This window comes from Podarcis bocagei (genome assembly GCF_964188305.1).
Source record: "Podarcis bocagei genome assembly, chromosome: 5".
Taxonomy (NCBI): domain Eukaryota; kingdom Metazoa; phylum Chordata; class Lepidosauria; order Squamata; family Lacertidae; genus Podarcis; species Podarcis bocagei.
Window position 1 is genome coordinate 88,265,333 of NC_138129.1, and position 26,791 is coordinate 88,292,123.

Here is a 26,791-nt window from a genome sequence, read left to right on the forward strand (position 1 = left end):
TGGTTTATTTACGAATAAATACAACCTGAGCCTATGATGGAGGGGTTCACAGTATTAACACTTTGACCGGGCCTTGCATCTCCCACATCTACAGCCTTGTATTCAAACAGAAAGCAAACAGCCTCTCTGACTGCACTGGGGAACAGCACTGTAATGCTACAGGGGTGCCGAAATGAACCAATGAGGTGCTGGAACTCAGTTCCAGTGAGTTCTGGCTGGGTGAAAAAAGCTCCTTCAATTCTGAAATCTGGCTTTTGTCATTTTCATTTTGCCCATTTCACACAGAGCCCCCTTCCTTTTGCTTTCTTAATGGTTCACCACCTTCCCTTTGTTCTCTAAATGGCCCATCACCCAGGTGATTGCCTGTCCTGAACACAGGGAGCTAGTCTTACTTGTTTTGCTTTTAACACTTGCTAGTTGCTCAGTCCCAGCTCCTGTCAACCCAGCAGTTTGGAAGCATATCAAAGTGCAAGTAGACAATTAGGTACTGCTCTGGCGGGAAGGTAAATGGAGTTTCTGTGCGCTGCTGTGGTTTTGCCAGAAGCGGCTTAGTCATGCTGGCCACATGACCCAGGAAAACTGTCTGAGGACAAACGTTGGCTCCCTTGGCCAGTAAAGCGAGATGAGCGCCACAACCCCAGAGTCGTTCACGACTGGACTTAACTGTCAGGGGTCCTTTACCTTTACTTTTTAGGTCCAGGGATTAGGTGTCTGGCACCCAGTTTAACACCTCAAGCCTTGATTAATTTTTTTTTTTAAAAAAAATTATTTAGAAAAATATAATAGTGGCGTGGCATCTATGGCAACATTTAAATGGCTTCTGTATAAAATAACAACAACAAAATAAGGAAAATAGATACAAAAAGGTGTTAGAAATTATAAGACAATATAAAAAGAACAAAGTAATAATTGTAAGTGCAACTGATAATGGAAATACACTGGGGGTGACGGGAAGTCTTATGCATTTTAGTAAGAATGTATGGTGAAATGGACCATTGAACTGATTTTTATTTGTATACTTGGACATGCCATACAAAAGAATGTTTTGTTATTAATCAATTTCAATAAAGCATATATATGAAATGTGCAACATGACAACAGGAAGCAGCATGACGACATATCCTTCTGGATCTTTATGTCATATCTCTTGTTCTGTTTAGCTCATCCTTGAAATATGCAAGAGGACACAAGGGAGGGCCTCTTTCTGATTCCCTCAAAATCCCTCCAAGATTTTGTTTGGAACTAGAAGTGACTTCTATTATTAAAAGAAATACATTATTATTAGGATTTATAAAGAAAAAAATACAAACATTATTATCATATATTTTTTGTTCAAACAAAAACATGAATCTAAAGGCAAGAAAGAGAAAGAAAAGAGGAGAAAGAGAGAGAAAAGAATATTAAAAGAATTGAGAGAGAGAGAGAGAGAGAGAGAGAGAGAGAGAGAGAGAGAGAAGTTAAGAAGCTAAAGAACTTACGATTCTTCATCTGACCACTATATAAGTGACTTTTAGATTTCCTTGATTAGGTATGAATGTATAATAACTTTCTCATCACTCAGTGGACATTGAAGACAACAGCCTTGCCAAGACATTATACAACCACTGTAAACAGCTACCTGTAATTCATCCAACATTATTTATTTAAGCCAGTGTTTAATGATCAGGGATTAGAATAAGCCCTCCCCACCTACAAATGTCAGTTTCATTTCATTCATATTTCACAGTCTATGTCTTGGATCAGTTGCACACTAAGAGGCTTAGGACTAGGGTAGGTCAACTGAAATGCTACAACTAAGGCTGTGCAAACAATAATTGCCTGGTTTACAATATGACATTTTTATACCCATTTTCTTTTCTTTTCTTTCTTTCTTTCTTTCTTTCTTTCTTTCTTTCTTTCTTGAAAGACAGAAAAAAGAAGTGATTTTTAGCTAAAATTGGTCTTGACAGCTTGGGGTTTTTTTATGACTCTTTGGAATTTATTTGACTTATGCGCTGTTTCACAATGTGCATTAGATGACATTCATAAACAACAGAAAATGCTTGCGTTGGTCCGTAAGCTCCATTATCTTGATTGAATGTATTTGTCTATGTCTGTTCTAATATTCAAACCTTACATTACAGGTTAATGAGCTTTAAAAATTATATTTTGGGTGCTCAATAAAAGAAAAATCATTGCATCAGCATTCATTTCCAAAGCAGGAGAGCTAACCAAAAAATAAAATTTAAACACAAACCCACACTTTTATATTCTGAAATGAACTAGAGGACTTTATCCAAGATTTTGACTGATATATCAGTCAAAATCTTGGATAAAGTCCTCTCTCTCTCTCTCTCTCTCTCTCTAGTTGTTTAGTCGCTTAGTCGTGTCCGACTCTTCATGACCCCATGGACCAGAGCAGGCCAGGCACTCCTGTCTTCCACTGTCTCCTGCAATTTGGTCAAACTCATGTTAGTAGCTTCGAGAACACTGTCCAACCATCTCATCCTCTGTTGTCCCCTTCTACTTGTGCCCTCCATCTTTCCCAACATCAGGGTCTTTTCCCGGGAGTCTTCTCTTCTCATGAGGTGGCCAAAGTATTGGAGCCTTGGCTTCAGGATCTGTCCTTCCAGTGAGCACTCAGGGCTGATTTCTTTCAGAACCGATAGGTTTGATCTTCTTGCAGTCCATGGGACTTTCAAGAGTCTCCTCCAGCACCATAATTCAAAAGCATCAATTCTTTGGCGATCAGCCTTCTTTATGGTCCAGCTCTCACTTCCATACTGCACCCAAATATATACCTTTGCTCCCATTCCCTCCACCCCACTTCTCCACCCCAAGCCACATACTATGCTACCTCTGTGACCTGTTTTACACTGACACACACATCCCTACCCCTACCTAACCTCATTCTCCCACCCCCAGAATATTTCCGCTTTGTTCTCATTTCTTACCATGTTCCATCAATCTCCTGTGGTATCATCGCCACCACTTCTCTCCACTATCTACCTCTCTCTCTCACACACACACACCCCCACACCCTCTTCCCTGATACATGTGTGAAAGAACCAAGGCCCAGGTCAAAGATCCATAAATTATTCTCCACCATCAGCACCCCTGAATGCCAGCTGCTGGGAAGGGGATGCTGTTGCACTCAGGTTTTGCTTGTGGGATTCTCAAATAACATCTGATTTACTTGCAATTAATTTGGATGGACTGCTAAGGGTGGAAGATGGGAATTGAGGCTTCTAGCCAAAGTACAGGCCTATCTGTTCTGGTATGAGATGAAACAAAGTGGTTTGGACATGTGCCTGAAATATGTGGTAGAAACCCAGATTTCCTTCATTATGGGATGTGTCATATTGGATAATTACAGGCACGAAGAAGAGAAAGTGAAAGTCACAGATGAAAATTAAACACCCACACAGAAACATACTGTTTTGATATAACTCGCTTGCTGGACGAACTCAGAGGTTGTGAAAACGAAGGAAGGATTAGCATTGGATTGATTTAGGGGAACCACCTGGAGCAGCATAAATGTGAGATGATGGCAATCCTCCAACCTCAGAGCATGGGAAGCCAAACAAAGATTTACGATTTGGCTTAATATTTTGACTGTTTGATTATTTTACAATTTTGAATGACTTTAATGTGGCTTTTATTGGATTGTTAAATTGGAAAACTTAATAAATATTATTTTTTAAAAAAACTGGACTAGTTTACTGTATGCAGGACTAGATGGGTCTTTGGCGTCAACTGGCCTCAACTGGATTATTCTTATGTACCGGTACTTCCCAAGATGCAATAAAACCAAAATAGATTTATTCAAAGAAAATAAAAATAACAGAAAGAACTGATGTTTTGCTCAATGTATAGGAGCCTTCCAAGTCTAAGGAGGCTAATAGTTCCATGTCTGGTGACCTCCAAATTGAGTTCATTTCTCCTAGCAGGGTCCATATTGCATTTGATCCTCAGCAATAAACCAATACACCGGGGACTAGCCATTCTCTCCAGTAAATGACCCCGGCAAAAATCTGGAGGGGCTTCTGTGATTTCACCTCAGGAAATCGTCTCAAACAGTATGATAATAGGATGGTAATAGTAGCAGCTCCTCCTTTCTTTAGCTTACGCACATGAGCAGAAAAACATCTGCAGTATTAGCTTGTTGTTCATCTGATAAAAATCCTCATCTTGCAGTACTTCTGTATTACTTGCATCCCTGGATGTGACTGCAAAAGGCTAGTTTGAAATGCCAATCAACCAGACTTCTGGGAAACCCCCCAAAAATGACCTGTCCCTGTAACATTTATTCATTGATGCATTTTAGTTAATTTATATACCTCTTCATAGTTCAACAAAAATTTCTAAATAGTTTACAAATTCCAACAAAAAGGGGAATAAATAAAAAGGATTTAAAGACAAATTCCACTTTCAAACCAAACACTACTACAATTAATTATTATAGGCACGGATTCCACTTTTTAAGCAATATAATTAAATATCTCCACATAGAAAAAAAGAAAACAACTAAGAACCTCAGAAGGAAATCATATACAAAACATCAAAATGCACTATGACACACCTAAATGCAACCTAATTCTGATGTTATGTAAACCAATTTGAGGTTTGTTTGCTTTTTACAGCCAAACAGTATATAATTTTTATGAAATCTATCAATCACCTGGAAAATTTTTAATATTACAGGAATACAATGACTATTCATGGCTGGAGTGAATGGTGCCAATACAGTATGCAATTTCTTCCTTTGACAATTGAGACGCAGAAATTATTATTAATAATAAAAAGGTAAAGGTAAAGGACCCCTGACAACTGTCTAGTCACAGATGACTCTGGGGTTGCGGCGCTCATCTTGCTTTACAGGCCGAGGGAGCCGGCGTTTGTCCGCAGACAGTTTTTCAGTAAATTTCTACACCACCCTTCAGCCAAAGATCACAGGGAAGTTTACAATAAGAAACACAAAAATACAAACCATAACAACAAACAAATACAATACCCCCACCTTCTTAAAAGGCCATAGATTGCCACAGGCCTAAGAGGAGAATCAAATGAAACACCACCCACACCCAAGATTCCTGGAAAAACATAGCTTTTGAGATACAGTCAGATATATCTCATAGGCTCCCAGAATCCTTCAGATCACCTTCTCCACTAATACCACTAATGGGAAGGAATGATTGAAGGAATGGATGAAGGAAGGAATGATTCAGATTATTATTTGAGCTACAGAATAATGATTTTATTCTAAGAACTCTGAGTAGATTGAATCAGGACAATGGATTTTATCACGCTTGTTGATTAGTCGCTTAGTCGTGTCCGACTCTTCGTAACCCCATGGACCAGAGCAAGTCAGGCACTCCTGTCTTCCACTACCTCCCGCAGTTTGGTCAAACTCATGCTGTCCAACCATCTCGTCCTCTGTCGTCCCCTTCTCCTTGCGCCCTCCATCTTTCCCAACATCAGGGTCTTTTCCAGGGAGTCTTCTCTTCTCATGAGGTGGCCAAAGTATTGGAGCCTCAGCTTCACGATCTGTCCTTCCAGTGAGCACTCAGGGCTGATTTCCTTCAGAATGGATAGGTTTGATCTTCTTGCAGTCCATGGGACTCTCAAGAGTCTCCTCCAGCACCATAGTTCAAAAGCATCAATTCTTCAGTGATCAGCCTTCTTTATGGTCCAGGTCATAGGTTATCACGCTACATGGGTTAATTGGCTTTCTAATGCAGGGTTCGGCAAAACCTTTTAGCCAGCAGCCAGTCTACTGTCTCTCAGACCTTGTGGCAGGCCGCAAAAGCAGCACCGGGGGGGGGGCACTGGAAAAAGAGGCAAGGGGGCAAGTAGTCCTTCTCCCCACCCCCCAGCCACTGCGCTTACCTTCCCTGGGGCTGTCGCCGCCGCCACCACCACCACTACTGCTGTTTCTCGTGGGTAGGCAGAGCGAACTCAGCCACTCCATTCTCTGGTCCACAGGAGACCAAGATGGCGGTGGTGGTGGAGAGAAGATGAGCAGTGCAAAAGGGCTGGCTCTGGAGAGGGGCTGCTTAAAATGGCACTCAGCCAGCTCAGCCCAGCCCCCTTCCTCCTCTAGGCAGGGCGGGGAGAAGCCAGGAGGAGGGAGGGAGCAGGCGCCGCCACAGTGTGTGTGAGGGAGGGGGGAATGGAATGGGGCAGGAAAAGAAATGGTGCAGCCCAAATGAACACGGACGGTCCGCAGGCCGGATCCTGAAGGCCACTGTGCCTGATCCGGCTTGCGAACCTTAGTTTGCCGACCCCTGTTCAAATGCCACGAGGTCTGTGTTATCAATAACTGTTACAGATAGGTAGCCGTGTTGGTCTGCCATAGTCAAAATAAAAAAATTCCTTCCAGTAGCACCTTAAAGACCAACTAAGTTAGTTCTGAAGAAGTGTGCATGCACACGAAAGCTCATACCACGAACTAACTTAGTTGGTCTTTAAGGTGCTACTGGAAGGAATTTTTTTTATTTTATCAATAACTGTGTTATGAATTACCACGGTTAATGACCTGTGTTTTCTGCATTTCATATTCTTTTGCTCCAACTGCTTACAATTACATCACCTGAAGTGTGTATGTATGTCTGCTATCAGCCACTTCCATGACTTTTCCTTTGTCACAAAGCTTCATAGACTTAACAAGGCTAGCTCTCTGGATATTCATTAAGTTTGAAAGGGAACACTCAGGGAAGGTAAAGCGATTTGCAAATATCTGTTGGTAGCCAATATGCGTGTGTCTCTTGTGTGCTTCATAAAAATATGTATATTTCCTGAATCAGTGGAAGGACTTGTGCAAAATAAGCCAATTGCAGATGAAAAGAAAACATCCAGTGAAAGTGTTACTAAATCTTGGGATGGATGGAGGCGTATCTGTACCTCCCAAGTGACAATGCTATATAGTTTGAGAGGAATTTGTTTTTGCAGTGGAACATAAAAATGGAGGGGGGTGACTATGGGAGAAGAAACAAATTTATGGTTATTTAAAGAGGCTTTTTTTTTTGCATCCCTATTTAACATTGGCTACTTTTAAATCCGTCACTTTTCAGAAAATTCAATCTGTATAGTACTATAGTTTACCATCTGCTCCTACTTATGTTCTCCATTCAGTTTTGAAAATTACCAGCATTTAAAAAAATGTTTTCCTGCTCAAAGTATCCAGTGTTGTAAATGCAAGGTATGCGCCAAAAATTTAGCACACTCAGGACAAAAGCAGACGAGACATTGGAGATCCATGAAGAGATCTTCTGTATCTTTTTGCAATTTTTGCTGAAAGCAGGTATCACAGAGGAAGACTCTCTATTGTTTCATCTGCTTGGGTGCTCAGATTACAGATGTTGCCACACTAAAAGCTAAAAGCCCTGATTCAGCCCAAGTTAATATGTGATTTTTGCAACTTGGTCCACAAATTTCAGTACAGTGGTACCTCAGGTTAAGTACTTAATTCGTTCTGGAGGTCCATACTTAACCTGAAACTGTTCTTAATCTGAAGCACCACTTTAGCTAATGGGGCCTCCAGCTGTTGCTGCGCCGCCGCTGCAGGATTTCTGTTCTCATCCTGAAGCAAAGTTCTTAACCTGAAGCACTATTTCTGAGTTAGCGAAGTCTGTAACCTGAAGCGTATGTAACCTGAAGCGTACCACTGTAGTCTGTACAAGGAAGTAAGCCCCATAGAATGCAACAGAACTTTCTTCTGAGTAAATTTGCATAGGATTGCACTGTTATTCCGCTGTTAATTTCAGATTGTCTGCATTGGGATCCTGCAGAACTGCAATCTTAAATTGCTTTAATTAGGAGATTAATAAAGTTTGGTTAGTTAATTAATGGGCAGAGTCCATTTTAATTAGTGGGGGAAATGTGAGTCAGGAAGTCTGAGAGTTAAAGATGTACTTGTTTATTTTTCAAGGCTTTTTCAGTACATTACTGAAGAAGGAATAAAGAAAGAAAACAGTATAATTTCCTTTCCTTTTTACACTATGTGGTAGTTTTTCATCATAAAATTTGCTTATAATAAGAGTTTGCTATTGTGGAAACATATTTAAATTGGATTTATCAGGTAAATTAATAACTGTGGTCAAACTCTTTAAACAGTGGACATTCTGAGGGAATATGGCAGAGCAAACCAACTTTAGACAGAATGCTTGCATTAAGAAAAGGGTGAATGGGAAATGAAGGTGCGATGGAGAAATATGGCTGCAGTTGGAATAACTTTAGTTAACCATCTGGACTTAAGAATTCAAAGTCTGGAGCATTAAATTGTAAAACTGAATGACAAGACGCTTTCACGACAACAAAGAAGCCAGCATGTATCAAAATGCATTCATGTGTGGCGGTGTATGTCTCACTCAGAAACAGCCTGTAAGCCAAATAATAGGGAATATCCCCCCCCCCTGTTTCCAGTGTGTTGCAAGCAGCTCCCCCATCCTTAGTCCTGACCACAGGCTTGGAACTTCCCATCCCACCTGCTGAAAGTGCAAGAGGGAGAATTGCTGGCAGGATTCTAATCCATGGTGGCCAGTGCCGGATTTATGTATAAACTAAACAAGCTATAGCTTAGGGCCCCACTCTCTTGCGTCCCCAAAAAAATTTTCAAGGGAAAAAAAACTGGATGTACACTTCCAAAATATAAGATAGAAAACAAATAAAATACAGTGGTACCTCGGGTTAAGTACTTAATTCGTTTTGGAGGTCCATTCTTAACCTGAAACTGTTCTTAACCTGAAGCACCACTTTAGCTAATAGGGCCTCCTGCTGCCGCCACGCCGCTGGAGCACGATTTCTGTTTTCATCCTGAAGCAAAGTTCTTAACCTGAAGCACTATTTCTAGGTTAGCGGAGTCTGTAACCTGAAGTGTATGTAACCTGAGGTACCACTGTATAACCTACATACAGCAACAGTGTTTTGTGCTGTGTATGGACCTATTAGGTCTATAAATTACCATGTAGCATATATTCAACACAAAAAACAGCGACAATTTGTTGTTGACAAAGGTCAGCTGGGCAGAAAAGGGCCCTGTAATGTGTATGGGTTGCTCGTGAGTAAGTTGCCACCTCTCCAGGCTTTGTTGCCTTGCTAAACCTTTCAGTCTGGACAGCCCTTCACTTCGTGGCTGCCTCAGTCGCTAGCAGAATCCGTCAGTGGGAGTTTCTTAAATCTTTTCCAACATAAAAGTTGTTTGACACCCAGTCTCCTCCTACTCTCTCTGCGTGGAAGTCTTCTGCGCAGGGTGGGCGTGGGTAGCGGAGGACCCGTGCTCTCCCCGCTAGTGTCCGGTGAAGAGTCCTGGAGCCCTCTCGCCGATTCCCCCATCAGCCCCTCTTTATCCCTGGTGTTGCGCTGATTTGCTTCCCCATCTGCGGAGCTGCCTCTCTCCCTGCTGGGCCCTTCTCCAGCATCATTTGAGAGCCTTCCCTCCGCCTCTAGCTCCGATGTCAGTTCCCTGACAGGCCCCATTACCTTCAGTAGCTTAGGGCCTCATCGAACCGAAATCTGGCCTTGATGGTGGCCCATGGAAAGCCCCCCAGATGGGGAATTCTAGGAAGGAGCTGAGAAAGTCCAGATTCAACAGAATCTGAAACCAGCCCCTCTGCCATCACTTGACTGTATCATGATGGATCTGGGACCCATTGTTATGACCGCTCCTAGCTGGAGTAGTATGGAGAAGTGTTTTGCCTGCCCCATGATCCCTGTCATGGAATTTTACTCAATATTGATCCAGAGTAGAATCCCAATGTATAGTTAGCAGAGTAGAATCTGAAACACATTGCAGGATTCCCCTAAAAAGATAGACCAGAGGCAATTAATATTTCTTTTCTTTTCTTTTAGTTTTTTAATTCAAAATTAAAACAAGACATATTATCCAAAAACATATCATCCTTGTTTCCCCTCCATTTTTCCTCCCTCCCCCCACGCTTCCACACAAACCCCCACCCCCCCACCCCCGACTTCCCTCAGTTTCAGTCTTTGGTTTCTATGAGACTGCTGTTTTCTGCATGTTACAAAGTTGTATAGATCCTCAAACCATTTAGCTGATTATTATCAATAAAAAGTTTGTGAATGTTTATTCAAAACCTGCCAAGGAGTTCAGTAGTTCAGTTCACTTTGTGAAAAATATGGAATGCTTCACGAATTTGCGTGTCATCCTTGCGCAGGGGCCATGCTAATCTTCTCTGTATCATTCCAATTTTAGTATATGTGCTGCTGAAGCGAGCACAAGAGGCAATTAATATTTCAACCAGCAGAGCTTTACTGCTTCTGAAGGCAAATGAGCATAATGGTCACAAATCCAATACATTCAGGATTGGACAGTCCATAAGAAATCCAGTTGTAGCAGACTTAACTTAAACTTACAACAACTTATTACTCATGTTGGGAAAGATTGAGGGCACAAGGAGAAGGGGACAACAGAGGATGAGATGGTTGGACAGTGTTCTCGAAGCTACCAGCATGAGTTTGACCAAACTGCGGGAGGCAGTGGAAGACAGGAGTGCCTGGCCTGCTCTGGTCCATGGGGTCACGAAGAGTGGGACACGGCTAAACAACTAAACAGCAACAACAACTTATAATAAGTCTAAACACTAAGCAAACTATGTACAGAACACCACACCAGAAGGAAGAGAGTTAGAGACAGTGAAACCCAGGCTCCTTCTGGACTTATTATTATAGTCAGCATGACCTTGACAGAAGAGGTAACAGACCCATTTTAATCCAGCTGTACAGTGTTACCTCGGGTTACAGATGCTTCGGGTTACAGATGTCTCAGGTTATAGACTCTGCTAACCCAGAAATAGTACCTTGGGTTAAGAACTTTGCTTCAGGATGAGAACAGAAATTGCGAGGCGGTGGTGTGGTGGCAGCGAGAGGCCCTATTAGCTAAAGTGGTACCTCAGGTTAAGAACAGTTTCAGGTTAAGAACGGACCTCCAGAACGAATTAAGTTCTTAACCTGAGGTACCACTGTTCTCTGCTTCTCTGAAGGAATAACCCAAACATCATGAACTTTCTGCTTGTTTTTTTCACACTGAGAAGCTTCCAGAACCCTCTTGAGCTAATTAGAATAGGAAAGATCTCTACAATACTTTGTGCTCTAAGAAATGCAAACTGATCCTGACTGATACGAGTAGCAGAACTGCAGGTGCCTGGTGCTGTCAGGCCAGAGTTAGGATTGTTCTGTATGTGTGGCATTCCAAATTGTGCCTCTAATAGAAATCTCACCGATATGGGGAGGAACGCAATCTCCAGGGAGGTTTTGGCTGGGAGGTTTTGGCAGGTATAAAGTGCTCAATATCCTCCAACATTTTGCTGATGAATATAGGGATAATAATAATAATAATAATAATAATAATAATAATAATAATAATAATAATAATACTTTTACTATTTATACCCCACTCATCTGACTGAGTTTGCCCAGCCACTCTTGGCAGCTTACAAATGTATAAAACATAATAAAACATTAAACATATTTAAAAACTTCCCCATACAGAGCTGCCTTCAGATGTCTTGGGGTTCAAATAACCCCATACCCTCCAATATGTCTCCAATGAAAAGAGGGAAGTCCTATGGAAAAGCCGGAAATTCCAGGATTAAATCATAAACCAGGACAGGTTCTGTAAATCCTGGACTGTCCCTGGAAAATAGGGACACTTGGAAGGTCTGAGTTCTCCTTTTCATGTCCCAATAACAACCTCTGCCCCTTCCTGTGGCTATAAACAAACAAACAAACAAATGTAACCTCCATGAAGCTACATCTCTTAAGAATACACACGTAGTTTGACTCTTAGTTCGGCATTCATAAGAGGCGTTGGCTTTGAAGATGAATCACAAAGCATGTTCTCCTTGAAATGAGAGCACGTGTTGCGGTGGAGTCTGCTATGCCAACCCTCTGTTGCCAGGCAGGTTAAATGGTTATTGCCTGAAGCAATGATTGGATGACCAGGTTGCTGGGGCAAATTGCATGTTGCAAATTGGGTGGGTGGGACCAAAGGTTTTAAATATTGGGGCACTCTGCTTTTGCTTTCTCTTTCGCTGAATGCATCGGATCACCCGCCTGCCCGCCCTGTGTTCTGGTTGACCTTGCTTTGCCTGTCTTGGGGTCGTCTGCCGTTGGGGCAGGGGCCTAGTAGGAATTTTGTCCATTTGGCTGATTGGCTGGTGCCATTTGGTTTTTGCCTACTACTTAGCAATTCATCACAACTTGTAAGGTTGTGGTTAGGCACTGGTTATAAAAAATGGTGGAGGAGGGGTCAGAATAGGCTGGGCCTGCCCCTCCAATGGTGGTGGAAGGGAATTCCATTAAAGGATTCCTGGGGCTTGCCACGATTTCGTCCAATCCCTGAAATGGGACCAGGGCCGGCAAGCCTTGGGGAGCAGGTTGGGTGAGCGGTGAGGGACTGACGCTCAGCTCAACTGATCCCCAACATTGCCTTTCCCTTCACTGGCTTCCAATGGAGTTCGGAATGTCAGTTCTGTCCCAGGCGGGGGGACAGATAGTCATAACCAATGCCTAAGCAACCACTCACAGATTATGTATTTTAATAAAGTTGTGGCCAAAATTATGCCAAAAACCTTAAGCAAAAATTATGTGTGATTTGTGAATTCTTTTTGAGGGGTGGCCTGGGGACCTCCACACACAAATAAGCTTCAGTGGCTTATTCAACTACTGTTCTACCATGAAGTCTCAGATTCTGCACTGCTCTTAACCTTGGGATATACAGTACCGGTATATGGAAATAAGCATAGAAGGCAAATGGAGAAGGAAGCAGCTTCCACTGAAATCCTGCTTTGCACATTCCATTCCTAGATTCATTAATTAATTCATTAATAGATTCTAAAGCATCATTATCCATGTATTAAAAGAATCTTGTCTTTCATGTTCAGCCGTAATTTAAGTCAATACTTTGTTGCGGTCCTTCAAAATTCTAATTGCCAAAGTTGGCATCCTGAAGGTTTTTTGTTCTACTCACAAGACACATTGAATTAAAGTGCATGTCTGTAAAAATAGCATGGGAAGCTTTTATCTTTGTGATATAAAAAATAGTGATACATAAAAAATTCTCCCCATCTCAATGTTTCATTGGTTTTGACAATTCTAGGATCCCTGATCTGTGCGGTGACATTAATTCACTGCCAATCTACCATTCTTTTACTTTTGATTTCTGGACTCTGTTCAGATCACTGCAGATCTACAGTTTGCTGCTTTCTCCAGTTCGTATTTTTTGTTGTTGTTGCGTGTCGAGGTTCCCAGGGCCATCCCAATAACTCACACATCACACCAAAATTTTTGATTAAGGTTTTTGGCATAATTTTGGCCACAACTTTATTAAAATACAAACATGTGAGTGGTTGCTTAGGCATTGGTTGCGACTATCTGCCCCCACTGTGGGAATACACTTGGGGGTAGTGACGGAGCAGGGAACCTGCCCTCAGCCCACCCCAAATGCAGCCAGGAGCTCTTGCAGTGGCCCGAGCCCCCTTGACAGGGTGGACAAGCAATAGTTAGCCCCCAATTCCTTTAACGGAATCCCTTGCAGCAGCAGCATTAGAGGGGCAGGCACAGCCAATCCATGCCCCTCAACCAACCAAACCATAAACCAATGCCTAACCGCAACTTTACAAGTTGTGACGATTTGCTACGCAGTAGGCAAAAACCAAATGGCCCCAACCCCAGCCAATCAGCCAGATGGACAAAATTCCTACCGGGCCCCTGCCCCAAAGCAGACGACCCCATGAAAGGCATAGCAAGGTCAAGTGAACAACCCTAAATATAGGGAGTGGGGGACGGGCAATCCAATACACAGGCGAAAAGAGGAAGCCCTAGCCTCGTGCAAGGAGTTTTAGCATTTCTGGCTGTCAGTCAACAAATGGCAACATTAACTTTTTCCCAACGACAAGGGAAGCCCAATCGCATCACTGGCCAATGGTCAGTTAGCCCGCCCCACAACTTTGGAGTGTCCTGGCGGCCCCCACCGCAACATGTGCTCTCCATGAAGGAGAACACGCTTTCACCTTACAAGTTGCCCATGCACATGACCATTATTAAAACTGAGCAAAAAGGGAAGCATGATGCAACCATGCAATGGGGCTGTAATTGCTTTCTGCAGGTGGTTTGAATCAAGGTACAGATTGACTGTGTGGAGGGCAGGGGACACAGAGAGATGCAAACAGAAAACTGCAGCAATTTAAGTCTACAGCAATATAAAAGTTAATTTTAGAAATGCTTCACGTTATGCTCGAAGGCAGGCAGAATGGCACATGGGACAGAGTCAACCCATAGAACAATAAGGAAACGGAATGTAGGACATTTGCTTATCAGTTAAAATGTTGTTTTCCTGCCAGTACCAGCTCAAATTTGCAATTAAAGTTTCTGAAAGCCTGTCAGCTTTCTTTAATCTGTCACATTGTGGTATTGGTTGAAGAAATTATAATTTTAAAAATAATTATAAGTTATGTCCAGCTTTCCTGTGCTGTAGGTTTTCCTTTCTGTAAATCTACCAAAAATAAATCTACCAGAAATAAAATAAAATAAAATAAAATAAAATAAAATAAATAAAATTGGGATTAAGGGGAGGCAGAGGGTGCGTGTTCTGTGTGCTGTTGGTATAGTGGTGGTAGAAATGCTCTAAGGGGGGGATGGGGGATCAAGACAGGTCAGTTGGAGGGAGTGAGAAATGTCCCTATTTTCATCTGAGGAATATATGATTTGTCACATTTGATGGTATTTTTCACACAAACAGTATGGCAACAATAATCGAACTCCCTGGGTGCTAGCATACCCAGAAACAAGTTCAGGCTGCTGAATGAGGGCATAAAATTTTGTGTCAGGAGAGTGGACTGTACCACTTCTAGCTAGAGAATGCCATTTTTTTACACACTTCCATACATAAAACTATCTACAAGGATGGGGGGAAAGTTCACCAAGTTGTGAACGCACACAGGACTTTATGAAACTTGTGGGCATCCTGAGATTGTGCCAAGTATTTATTTTTTCTAGCAGGCAACTCTAATTAATAATGAAATATCCCATGACATAAAAAAAAAACTCCAATCATTGAATTTGGCTATAAAATATTGTCCTAGGAGAAATACTGAGAACTCTCCCGAAGTATCTTCATTATAATTGCATTTTCTTTCAACTCCAACGTTTTGAAGATGTGAACAAAAGGAAACGGAGAAACTTCTAAGCATTGTTAGATATTTTTTTCTCCCTACAGTCATTGCAGCGCTTAACAATCATCCACTACCTTTGACTTTGTTCAAAAGCAAACCCCTAACTTTTTTCTTTCTTTCTTTTTTCCAGGGAAAGTCTGCTGAATTTAAATCTTTTGTCTTAAGGGCAGAAAAAAATGTTGAAGGGAGAAAAACAGAAATGCACCCAATTGTACTTAAAGTAAACAATAACTTTACACTGGTGTTTAAATACATAATATATCTGATTGATAGCATTTTAAATGTCGCAAAAAGGAGATTTGACCACTTCTCAAATGATTCGTGAATAAAGGATCAAAAGCATCATTTCCTTTTGCATTCATGAAGTCACAAAACTTTCCTCAGAAAAAAGTCACAAATGCTTTTCAGATTACCTATTCCAGTATGGAATAGAAGGGGAAGAAATGGAGGCAGTGAGAGATTTGACTTTCTTGGGCTCCATGATCACTGCAGATGGTGACAGCAGCCACGAAATTAAAAGACACCTGCTTCTTGGGAGGAAAGAAATGACAAACCTGGACAGCATCTTAAAAAGTAGAGACATCACCTTGCCAACAAAGGTCCATATAGTAAAAGCTTTGGTTTTCCCAGTAGTGATGTATGGAAGTGAAAGCTGGACCATAAAGAAGGCTGGTCGCCGAAGAATTGATGCTTTTGAATTATGGTGCTGGAGGAGACTCTTGAGAGTCCCATGGACAGTAAGAAGATCAAACCTATCCATTCTTAAGGAAATCAGCCCTGAGTGCTCACTGGAAGGACAGATCCATGGTCTTCGTGGTCCATGGGGTCGCGAAGAGTCGGACATGACTAAACGACTAAACAACAACAACAACAACAACAAATTCCAGTATGGATTCTTCAGGAGTCTTCTTGTTGTTATCAACTGGCTGTTGAAAATATGTCTCCCAATATTTGGCCTCATAGTACTGTTTATACATCTTTGAATTTGGCTTGGTTGAGTTTGGAAAGGGAAACCTAATTAAAAGGCAACTTTCTTAATGGAACAATCCCTTCCCTGTTCCTGTCACACCAGACATCCATAATGACTATGGAGAGCAGTGGCATAAAGCATAATATTTGAAAATCTTAGAGTGATATACTTCACCTTGCCACAAGCATTTATCTCCATCTTGGGCAGCTTTTATTTAACAAAGGCCACATTTTGTAATAAGGAATTTAAAGGTAAAGGACCCCTGGATGGTTAAGTCCAGTCAAAATAATAATAATAATAATAATAATAATAATAATAATAATAATAATTTATTTGTACGCCACCCATCTGGCTGGGTCTCTCCAGCCACTCTGGGTGGCTTCCAACAAAGATTAAAAATACATTAAAATGTTGCACATTAAAAACTTCCCCCAACAGTCAAAGGAGACTATGGGGTTGCTGAGCTCATCTCGTTTTCAACAATCTTTGATTATCCTTCTCAATGCAAAAGAAAATGTTTTAGCACACAAATAATTTTGAATAATCATGCAGATTGCACTGTTAAAATGTAAGTCTCTTAAAAGTATATTTATATGTAGTTTATATCTTCTTCTTCAGCAATCACTCGTAGCTGAGTAAGATTGTCTTCCATAAACATGGTTTTAAAAGTGAGTCCATAAGTGATTGTGAGGCCAATTCTGGATCCACACATCCTTCCACACTGGGGACATAGGTTTCTGGGCAGGAGTTGATCATGGTGAGGGTTTGCCAAACGTGCCTTCCTCTTAGCGCGTTTCTCCCTTTCGTCCTGAGTTCAAGTGTCTTCAAAACCCATGACACCTTTGGTAAAGGCTGTTTTCCAATTGGAGTGCTCGCAGGCCAGTGTTTCCCAGTTGTCAATGTTTACACTTCATTTTTTTAGATTTACCTTAATAGAGTTTTCGAACCTCTTTTGTTGACCACCAGCATTACGCTCAGTGGCGTAGCGTGGGTTGTCAGCACCCGGGGCAAGGCAAGTAATTTGTGCCCCCTAACCTGTGGATTTGCGCCCCCTAACTCTAACCCCCAGATGTTGCGCCCGGTGCGGCCGGCCCCCCCTGCACCCCCCACGCTACGCCACTGATTACGCTTACCATTTTAGTTTATATCATATACAGTGGTACCTTGCATTAAGAACTTAATTCGTTCTGGAGGTCCGTTCTTAACCTGAAACTGTTCTTAACCTGAGGTACCACTTTAGCTAATGGGGCCTCCCACTACTGCCACACAATTTCTGTTCTCATCCTGAAGCCAAGTTCTTAACCTGAAGTACTATTTCTGGCTTAGCGGAGTCTGTAACCTGAAGTGTCTGTAACCCGAGGTACCACTGTATACATAAACACAATTATAATGTGTGAATAACTTCAAAAGCGATAAAATTCTCCCAAAAATAAAATAAAAGTAAAACATCAGAAATTTGTATGGCATAACAAAAGCTTATCTGTATAATCTGGAAGTAGTAGATTTGTGCTCCAGAGAAACTGGCAAAGTTTTAAGATACACCCTTCTGTTGCGTTGGTTAAGCCCATGGAGCCTTGCAGACATATGATAATGCACATTTATTTTAACTTTTGTTTTTCATTAAAAAGGTCTCTACTGAGATAAACATACCCAGGAGCTTTGGAGAGCTGACTAGATAGATGAGGTAACAGATGCGCAAGCAGTGGCAGCCAACAGGAGCAATGTCTTATACAAAATGAAACAATCTCATATATATTTTTTTAAAAAAAACTGGCTTGAGAACAATTTTAATCACCATGGTAGCAGGAGTACTGAAGCTGTCACAACAGTCTATGCCATCAGTGCTCAGATCTTAAAATATAATGGCAACCCCTAGAACATGTGGAGAGGGGGGAGAGACAGAAGGAATTTGGAGGGAACTCACAAGTACGGAGACAAAGCATTCTGGGCCTTTTGGTAATCTCTGTTCCCCTTTTAGCCCCTGCCTAGAGATGAGGAAGAAAGAAAATTCAATTCACATTCCTTTGCACTTTCTGATGAGTAAGGGGTAGACATGACAGAGGTGTATGCAAGGTATATGTAATAGGTATGAGTTACTCTTGCCTAAGCTGGTGCCTTTCTCAGTTAATTTTGCCTTGTTAAACCTTTCTGACTGCACAGCCCCTTCTCATCGTGGCTGCCTCAGTCACTGGCAGAATCCGTCAGCGGGCGTTTCTTGAACCTCTTCCAACATAAAAGTTGTTTGACACCCAGTCTCCTCCTCCTCTCACTGCGCGGGAGTCTTCTGCGCAGGGAAGGCGTGGGTAGCGGAGGACCTGGGCTCTCCTCACTGATGTCCAGTGAAGAGTCCTGGAGCCCTCTCTCCAATTCCCCTGTATGCCCCCCTTTATCCCTGGTGTTGCACTGATTGGCTTCCCCCTCTACTGAGCTGTTTCTCCCCCTGCTGCTGGGTCCTTCGCCAGCATCGTCTGGGAGCCTCCCCTTCGCCTCTCCCTCCAATGTCAGTTCCCTGACAGTATAGAAAAAAATGGGGGGAAATGAAGGAAACCGAGAGGAATATGGGAGCCATTTGCTATCTATGTTTGATTCCACATGTTCCTGCCGTCAATCTATTCCCACACATTCTTCATCCCCAAGAGAACTGTATAAAAATACGTATGTATTAATACTTATGCAATTATGCTGCAGGGCTTGACTCATTATACATTGGACCTGAGGCATGTACCGGTATTTAGTATATGTACATAATTTATTATTATGTATAATATCATACCCTCCAACATTTTTCCAGTTAAAATAGGGACATCCTATTCCATAATAATAATGCTTAATAATAATTTAATTATTTATACCCCACCCATCTGACTGGGTTGCCCCAGCCACTCTAGGTAGCTTCCTATATATGTAAACATAATAAAACATTAAACATTAAAAAAACAACTTCCCTATAGAGGGCTGCCTTCAGATGTCTTCTAAAGATTGTATAGTTACTTATCTCCTTGGCTCGGGGGGGGGGGTGACATAACTCCATACCCTCCAACATTTCTCCTATGAAAATAGGGACACATAGTGGTACCTCGGGTTACAGACGCTTCAGGTTACAGACTCCACTAACCCAGAAGTAGTACCTTGGGTTAAGAACTTTGCTTCAGGGTGAGAACAGAAATTGTGCGGTGGCAGCGGGAGGCTCCCTTAGCTAAAGTGGTACCTCAGGTTAAGAACTGTTTCAGGTTAAGAACAGACCTCCAGAACGAATTAAGTTCTTAACCCAAAGTACCACTGTACGAACATACCCCCCCCTAAGGAAAAGTGGGACATTCCACGATCAAATCAGAAACTGGGATGGCTTCTGTAAATCTGGGACTGTCCCTGGAAAATAGGGACACTTGGAGGGTCTGCAATATACATTGTTGTTTTTGCAGTTAATTATCTGGAGTTCTTTTCTTTAAAAAAAAAGGCAAACATGAGCTACTCAAACATAAGTGGGTGTTTGATGCGAGAGGGTCTGATGGAGAAAAAGCTCAATCAGGTCTGAACCACCCAATTCCATGTATGGATCCATATAAAATGGATTCTTCCTCCATCCCTGTTGGGATACTGCCAGGGAGATAAAGTCCATCATGGCCCCAAGCCGTGTGCCGGACATCCATCGATCTCCCGTAGTCACGCAGTTTCAGCAATTAGCGACATGAGTTTCTTCTAGAGCTCATGCACGCTCTATCAGCAGATAATGCACAGCCAAAAGTTGCACGCAGGAGAGCATTATTTACAAGCTTTTATTCAGCGTTGATCAGAACAAAGAAAGACATGACTGTTCTGCGTCAGTGTCTCCGACAGAGAGAGAAACGAAAGCAACAGCAAACAAACATCCTGTGAACAGGAAGTACGCAGGCTGTGACACAAACATCCTGCTCCCTTTTAAGGTGGAACGGAAATATCCTAACCCTCAGAAAGTAAGCCTTATACAGTATATCTACACCCCAGCAACAGTAGACATTGTCTAAACAAAGGAACCCAAAGCACATTCTCTTCTCCATATCTTAATGGCCTAAGACCCAAACAGCAACTAATGCCCACCTAAGATTGAATCTCCATGAGTCCACTTACTTTGACATAGTGCCCACAGACCTCTCCCATCAGACCTATATCCCTTTGGGAAAATGAAGGGAGGCTGCTGCTTATTCATTCTCTAGGGATGCTTTCTCCATGAGTACAAATGAAAATTTAATGCAGGAAGGAAATAAGAGGACCATTTATGAGAAGGCAACTTTCAGTGCCTCCCCATATCTTACAGAACAGACTTGCCTTCCCCATTTTCCAGTAGCTTGCTTGGCTCAATGTATCAGCATCACGTACAACTACTGTCATTCTCACTGCATGGCTGTTCTCTGGGTGAAAGGATTTCTTTCATTTACTATTAGCTGATTCATCCTTAAGGAGAGAGGATATTGATCTGTTGTCTGATCTTTTATCGATTGGAGCTACTATTGCACTGATATACTCCTCTGTATTTCCATCTCTGATGGAATGATAGGCATGCTTAATTGACAGTTTACATAGCAGACTGGTCTAAAAATAACCGACACTAGCAGCAGATTGACATCTGTGACAAGTGCTATCACACTTCCTTGATATGTATTACTGAAGTAATTTGTATCACATAGACATCATCCCAAGCTAGTACCTTAAAACAAATATACCTGCTGTCCCTCCATCATCCCAGTGATGACCATCTGGAATGGTGTGGATCTGTCAAGGCAAACAAAATCCTTATGCTGAATCTTTAGAAAGAGGCATTGCTTGGAAAACCCCATTTTAAAAAATACTTGTGCAAATTTATGTACACCCAGGAACAATTTTGGCACTTTAAAAATTGCTACAGGACATGGAATCGGAACAAACAGCTCCTAAACATTAGTTACATCACTGGAGTGTGTTTCAGATTTTATGCAATGAGGAGAAGGAGGCGTACAAGGCACCATCCAACCATTTTAGGAACTCAGCTCTGGATTTGTGTAAGGTTTACTCCTTAGCCTTTTGTTCTCTGGAAGATCTCCCTCAAGACAGTGGAGATTTAGGATCAAAATATTCCTTCTCCTAGATGGGCTACCTTCCCAGGCTGACAAACCCCATCCCCCCCACTTCCCTCTACAGGAGGTGCAGTAACTGCCTTCTTGATCATTGAACCCACTATGGGTCTGTGTTGTTGTTTAGTCGTGTCCGACTCTTCGTGACCCCATAGACCAGAGCACGCCAGGCACTCCTGTCTTCCCCTGCCTCCCGCAGTTTGGTCAAACTCATGTTGGTAGCTTCAAGAACACTGTCCAACCATCTCGTCCTACATCTACTCAATCTGCAGGAGTCTGTCTTCTCATGCAGGGGGAAGCCCCTAATTCACTGGGGATTTGAGACCCATTGGCTACCCTCACCCTCACTGCAAGAAGTGAGGTTACAGGGAAACAGGCAGAGGGTCTTTTTGGTAGTGGCACTTGCCTTGTGGAACACCCTCCCATCACATGTCAAGGAAATAAACAACTATCTGACTTTTAGAAGACACCTGAAGGCAGCCCTGTTTAGGGAAGTTTTTAACCTTTGATGTTGTATTATGTTTTAAATATTCTGTTGGGAGCCGCCCAGGGTGGCTGGGGAAACCCATCCACATGGGCAGGGTATAAATAATAAATGATGGTGGTGGTGGTGGTGGTTAGATGGCTAGTCAAAGCTGTTCTTGGGGTGTGGTCCTTGTAGCATGCCGACAGCTTCTAGGAGCCACAGGTGAGAACTGAGTGCAGGATGGGGACCAAAGATGAATAAACTGCCCCAGAAGGAGAGTTCAATGATGCATTTCAGTCGGGCAAAAACAATAAATGAAGGCATGAAATAAGGTTGGTGAAGAGGTATGGTTTGGCAGGGTGTGTGACCTGGGCAGTTTGTCCAAGGACCAGGCAGAGAAGCCTGGAAGGCCATATCTAACTCCCAGACCTGAGGCAATCTCATCCTTGTTTTATTTTACCTATTAATAATAGGTAAAGGTAAAGGGACCCCTGACCATTAGGTCCAGTTGTGACCGACTCTGGGGTTGCGGCGCTCATCTCGCTTTATTGGCTGAGGGAGCCAGTGTACAGCTTCATGTGGGCAGCATGACTAAGCCGCTTTCTGGCGAACCAGAGCAGTGCATGGAAACACCATTTACCTTCCCGTCGGAGCGGTACCTATTTATCTACTTGCACTTTGACATGCTTTCGAACTGCTAGGTGGGCAGGAGCAGGAACCGAGCAACGGGAGCTCACCCCATTGCGGGGATTCGAACCGCCAACCTTCTGATTGGCAAGTCCTAGGCTCTGTGGTTTAACCCACAGCACCACCCATGTCCTAATAATAATAATAATAATTTGTGCGTGCATACATACATACATACATACATACATACCCCACCCATCTGGCTAGGTTTCCCCAGCCACTCTACCAAAGCTAGCTGGGGCAATTGTTCTGTAAATGCAGTGTTTTATACTCTGTTTGAATGTGGAGGACTTGCAGCAAATTGGAACGTCTCTGCCCTCAGGTGTTATCTTCATTTCCTCCATCTTTCCCAAGGAGTACAAGCATCTACCTCCCACCTTTCGATAAGCCAGAGCAACAGGTGCATTACAGCGCCAGTTCATTTCCCTTTCCAGACCCACATCTCCCAAGAGGAACAGGAGAGAGGATTTAGGCAGCAAGGTTGTGCAGGGCAGCAGCAGCAGCAGCAGCAGCAGCTGCAAAACCTCCCCTGGCCAATCTGTCTTAATTAGCAATTTCCAAACAGTCATAATTTGATGCTGCCAGCATCTCTTTGCCCCTGTCCTAGTTGTCCATATGGAAAATTAAGTAATCTACTAGTAAGTCCTGTCTAACAACCAGCCAGTATTGCTCTGGATCTGTTGTTCAGAGGACAGGTTGTTTTTTGCAAAGCAATATATGTTTGTGAGAACCTTTGAACAGTGGTGCATTCTGTGCACAACGGTGGGTCCCTTTGAAAGAAGGCTGAGGAAACTGACACGGCTTTCCCCTCTCTTCTGTAAGCGTTCAGAAAGCTCTTTAACTGTTTGCTGCAAAACTGGCAGGGGAGTTCCAAAACAAAAGCATTTCGGATTATAAAGATCTGTCAATTTCCATTTCTCGTTCTCCCAAGCTTAAATTCAGTTCTGCACATTTCCACACAGTTTATTATTTTTTCCCCTACTTAAAAAAAAAAAAAAATCCTCATGAGATTTCATCAGGGAGTTTTTCCTAGCATGCATGTTACTAAACAATTTTGCCTAATATGCAGATTGTGACAAGCAGTTTCCCTTAAAATAATAATAATAATATATTTATTTATGCCCTGCCTTTTCCCCAGCTTAGAGATAAAAGTGGCTTAGAGATAAAAATAAGAACCACCCCAAAACACGGAAAAACCTATCTTTAACTTTCGAAAGAATTAAAACTAATTCTGATAATTACAATAAAAACTGCACTGCACCAGCCCTTTCATTAAAAGGAGTCAATTCCCCAAAGGCTGATGGAAGAAGAAAGTCTTCATCTGCCTGCAGGAGAACAGCAAGGAGTAAGCCAGTCTAGCTTTTCCAGAGAGGGAGTTCCAAAGTCAGGGAGCAACCACCAAAAAAGGCCCTCTCTCATGTCTCTACCAAACGTGCCTGTGCGGGTCGTGGGACTGAGAGAATGGTGTCCCACAAGATCTTGAAACCTGGGCAAGTTCATGTGAGGGATTACAATATTTTAGGTACCTAGGATCTAAGCCATCTAAGGCTTCATCAGTGATAACCACCCAGGGCCGTCTTACTCATAGGCGGTAGGGGTGTGGGGCACCCGGGCGCTGGGCTCTCAGGGGCACCAGGCCAAGAGTCTGGGGCCCAAGAGTTGAGTCTGGGGAAGAGCCCTCCCGTTGGTCAGAGCACCACGACAGGCTCTTCTGCTGAGGGCAGCTCTGTGCTATGAGTTCAGCGGCGACCGAGCCAGCGAGATGCTGAGGCGGCTGGCTGGCTCCGCCCTCCTGCACACCTGGGACTGGGCAACCTGGGGGGGGGGGAGGCCGGGCGGATCTTTGCACCCCGGCACCAGATATGCTTAAGACAGCCCTATAACCAGCACTTCAAATTGTGCCAGAAACATGTTGGTGACATGTGGAAGTCAGTTAGTAGTTCATCACACCTCAACCAGTGTGATCTATCAGCAGAGTATATCGAGACATGACAGAGTCTTCAGAGACTTCCTGCTCCCAGCAGACAGTTTTTTTCCAGAGTCCCTGGTTAAGGGGAAAATTTCTTTCCCACACAGTTCAAAGGGTTCATTCTCTCCAGACACAAAGGTAAAGGTAAAGGTAAAGGACCCCTGGACGGTTAGGTCCAGTCAAAGGTGACTATGGGGTTGCGGCGCTCATCTCACTTTCAGGCTGAGGGAGCCAGCATTTGTCCACAGACAGCTTTCTGGGTCATGTAGCCAGCATGAATAAACCACTTCTGGCGCAACCATGAAGGAAGTCAGAGTGCATGAAACTGCCGTTTACCTTCCCGCCGGAGTGGTACCTATTTATCTCCTTGCACTGGCATGCTTTCGAACTGCTAGGTTGGCAGGAGCTGGGACAGAGCAACTGGAGCTCACTCTGTCACGGGGATTCAACCACCAACCTTCTGATCAGCAAGTCCAAGAGGCTCAGTGAATTAGACCACAGCGCCACCCGCATCCCCTTCTCCAGGCGCAAGACAAAGCTAAACAGTGCTATCTACTATACAGTTCTCCTGGACTTTGAAGTAGAGGTACATATTTGCCACAGGGTTCTGTCCTGGGCTTGTTGTTGTTCAACCTTTTTATAAATGACTCAGATGAAGGAATGGAGGGGATACTCATCAAATTTGCAGATGACACCAAACTGGGAGGAGGAGCTAATGCCACAGAAGACAGAATTGGGATAAGTTTCATATGGGTCAATGAGGGGGTCACAATGGATCAATGATACATACAAGCTTGGGGAAAATAAAGAAAAAGAGAGAAGATACATCCTGAATTGCATGCACCATTTCTTGAGAGCACCTTCATTTTGCTCTTGTCATCTGCGCACCTTTTAAAATCACAACCTTCCCAGAACACCTGTAAGAAATTATGGGATTTACAGCTGTGCTTGGCTGCATGGAATGGCTCAAAAATTGTAATGATATTCCAGGTGTGAGGTGCATAACTTGGAAAAGGGTATCAGTGCACATTGGCAAAAGAAAGGAAAGGATCCTAAAGTATAAGATATGGAAGTATTTTGAAATGTACATGTGGTTTGACTTTAGCACAGTGCCTGTGTCTGTTGGTGGGCTTGGCCGTCTGTTGGTAGATTTGTGCTCTAGGCAGTTGGACAATGAGCTCCCTTCTGGGCAAAGGTTGTTTGTGAGCAGACAGAAGCTCTGCTGGGAAGCTCTCTGGAGAGCAGATGAGCTTGAAGTGTTGCAAGGCTTTGTAGCAGAAAGAAGGACTAAGGGCTTTCTTTTAGCAAGAAAGCGCCATGCTTTTCATTCCTCACTATCCCTCAAACAGTATGGTTCACCCCACTCTGTGTTATTGACTTCAAGTGGAGTCTGAAGAGGTTTACTTTGAAAGTCTCTGGTTCACTGTGGAAATGAAATCCTTCCTTTAAAATATTTGGAAATGTTGCATGAAGTTTTGCCCATACAAAACTTTCCTTTTGTCTCTCTGCCTCTCTCTCTTTCAAACACAAGCTCTCTTGAAATGCATTGTCCAAAATAAAACATAAGTAATCTCCAGAAAAAGGAAAGAAAAGAGGAATGGTTGTTTAAAATATACATCCTTTTTCATGATGTCTCAGCATTTAATCTTTTTCACCTTTCACAACGCAATGTTTCAAAGTATTTTTAAAGTCAACTTGGATTAACCATCATTATCAACAGAATGTTAATGCGCCAAGAATTAACTCACTGATGAGCAACTGCTGCTGCTGCTGTTTTAAAGCAAACTTTTACTTGCGGTTTTATTTAAGCTTGACTTCTCCAATGATGGGGAAATTGTGATCCTCCATTGGGCTTGAACTCCTATAAGCTTGTCAAACTATCTGAAGAGGAGGAGACATAGCCAGCTGTGGGAAGGCAGGGATTTGTTTCATGGAGGCAATACCTGAGATGCTGTGCTCATCAGGCCTGACACTCCTGTGCAGATCCTGTTAACTCCAGCTTGATTGGTGTGATTTACTGCTGGCTCCGTCCTGTCACCAGGGATTATGGCAGGCATCCCCAAACTCAGCCCTCCAGATGTTTTGGCACTACAACTCCCATCATCCCTAGCTAACAGGACCAGTGTCAGGGATGGTGGGAATTGTAGTCCCAAAACATCTGGAGGGCTGAGTTTTGGGGATGGCCTGGATTATGGGAACTGTAGTCAAAGAGCAGCTGGTTTGCTCAGGCCCCCGACCCTTTTGCCTTTCATTGCAGCTAGATTTGTAGCCCCAGAAAGCTTCACCTGATCTACAGCCTCTGTAGATCAAGGATGGGGAACCCCTTTCAGTTTTTGGGACACATCTCCATTTGGGCAACCTTCTGGGGACTAGACGCCATTGATGAGTGGGGCCAGAGACAACAATGCATGGAACAACACATTTATTCTTTTGTACAGGAGG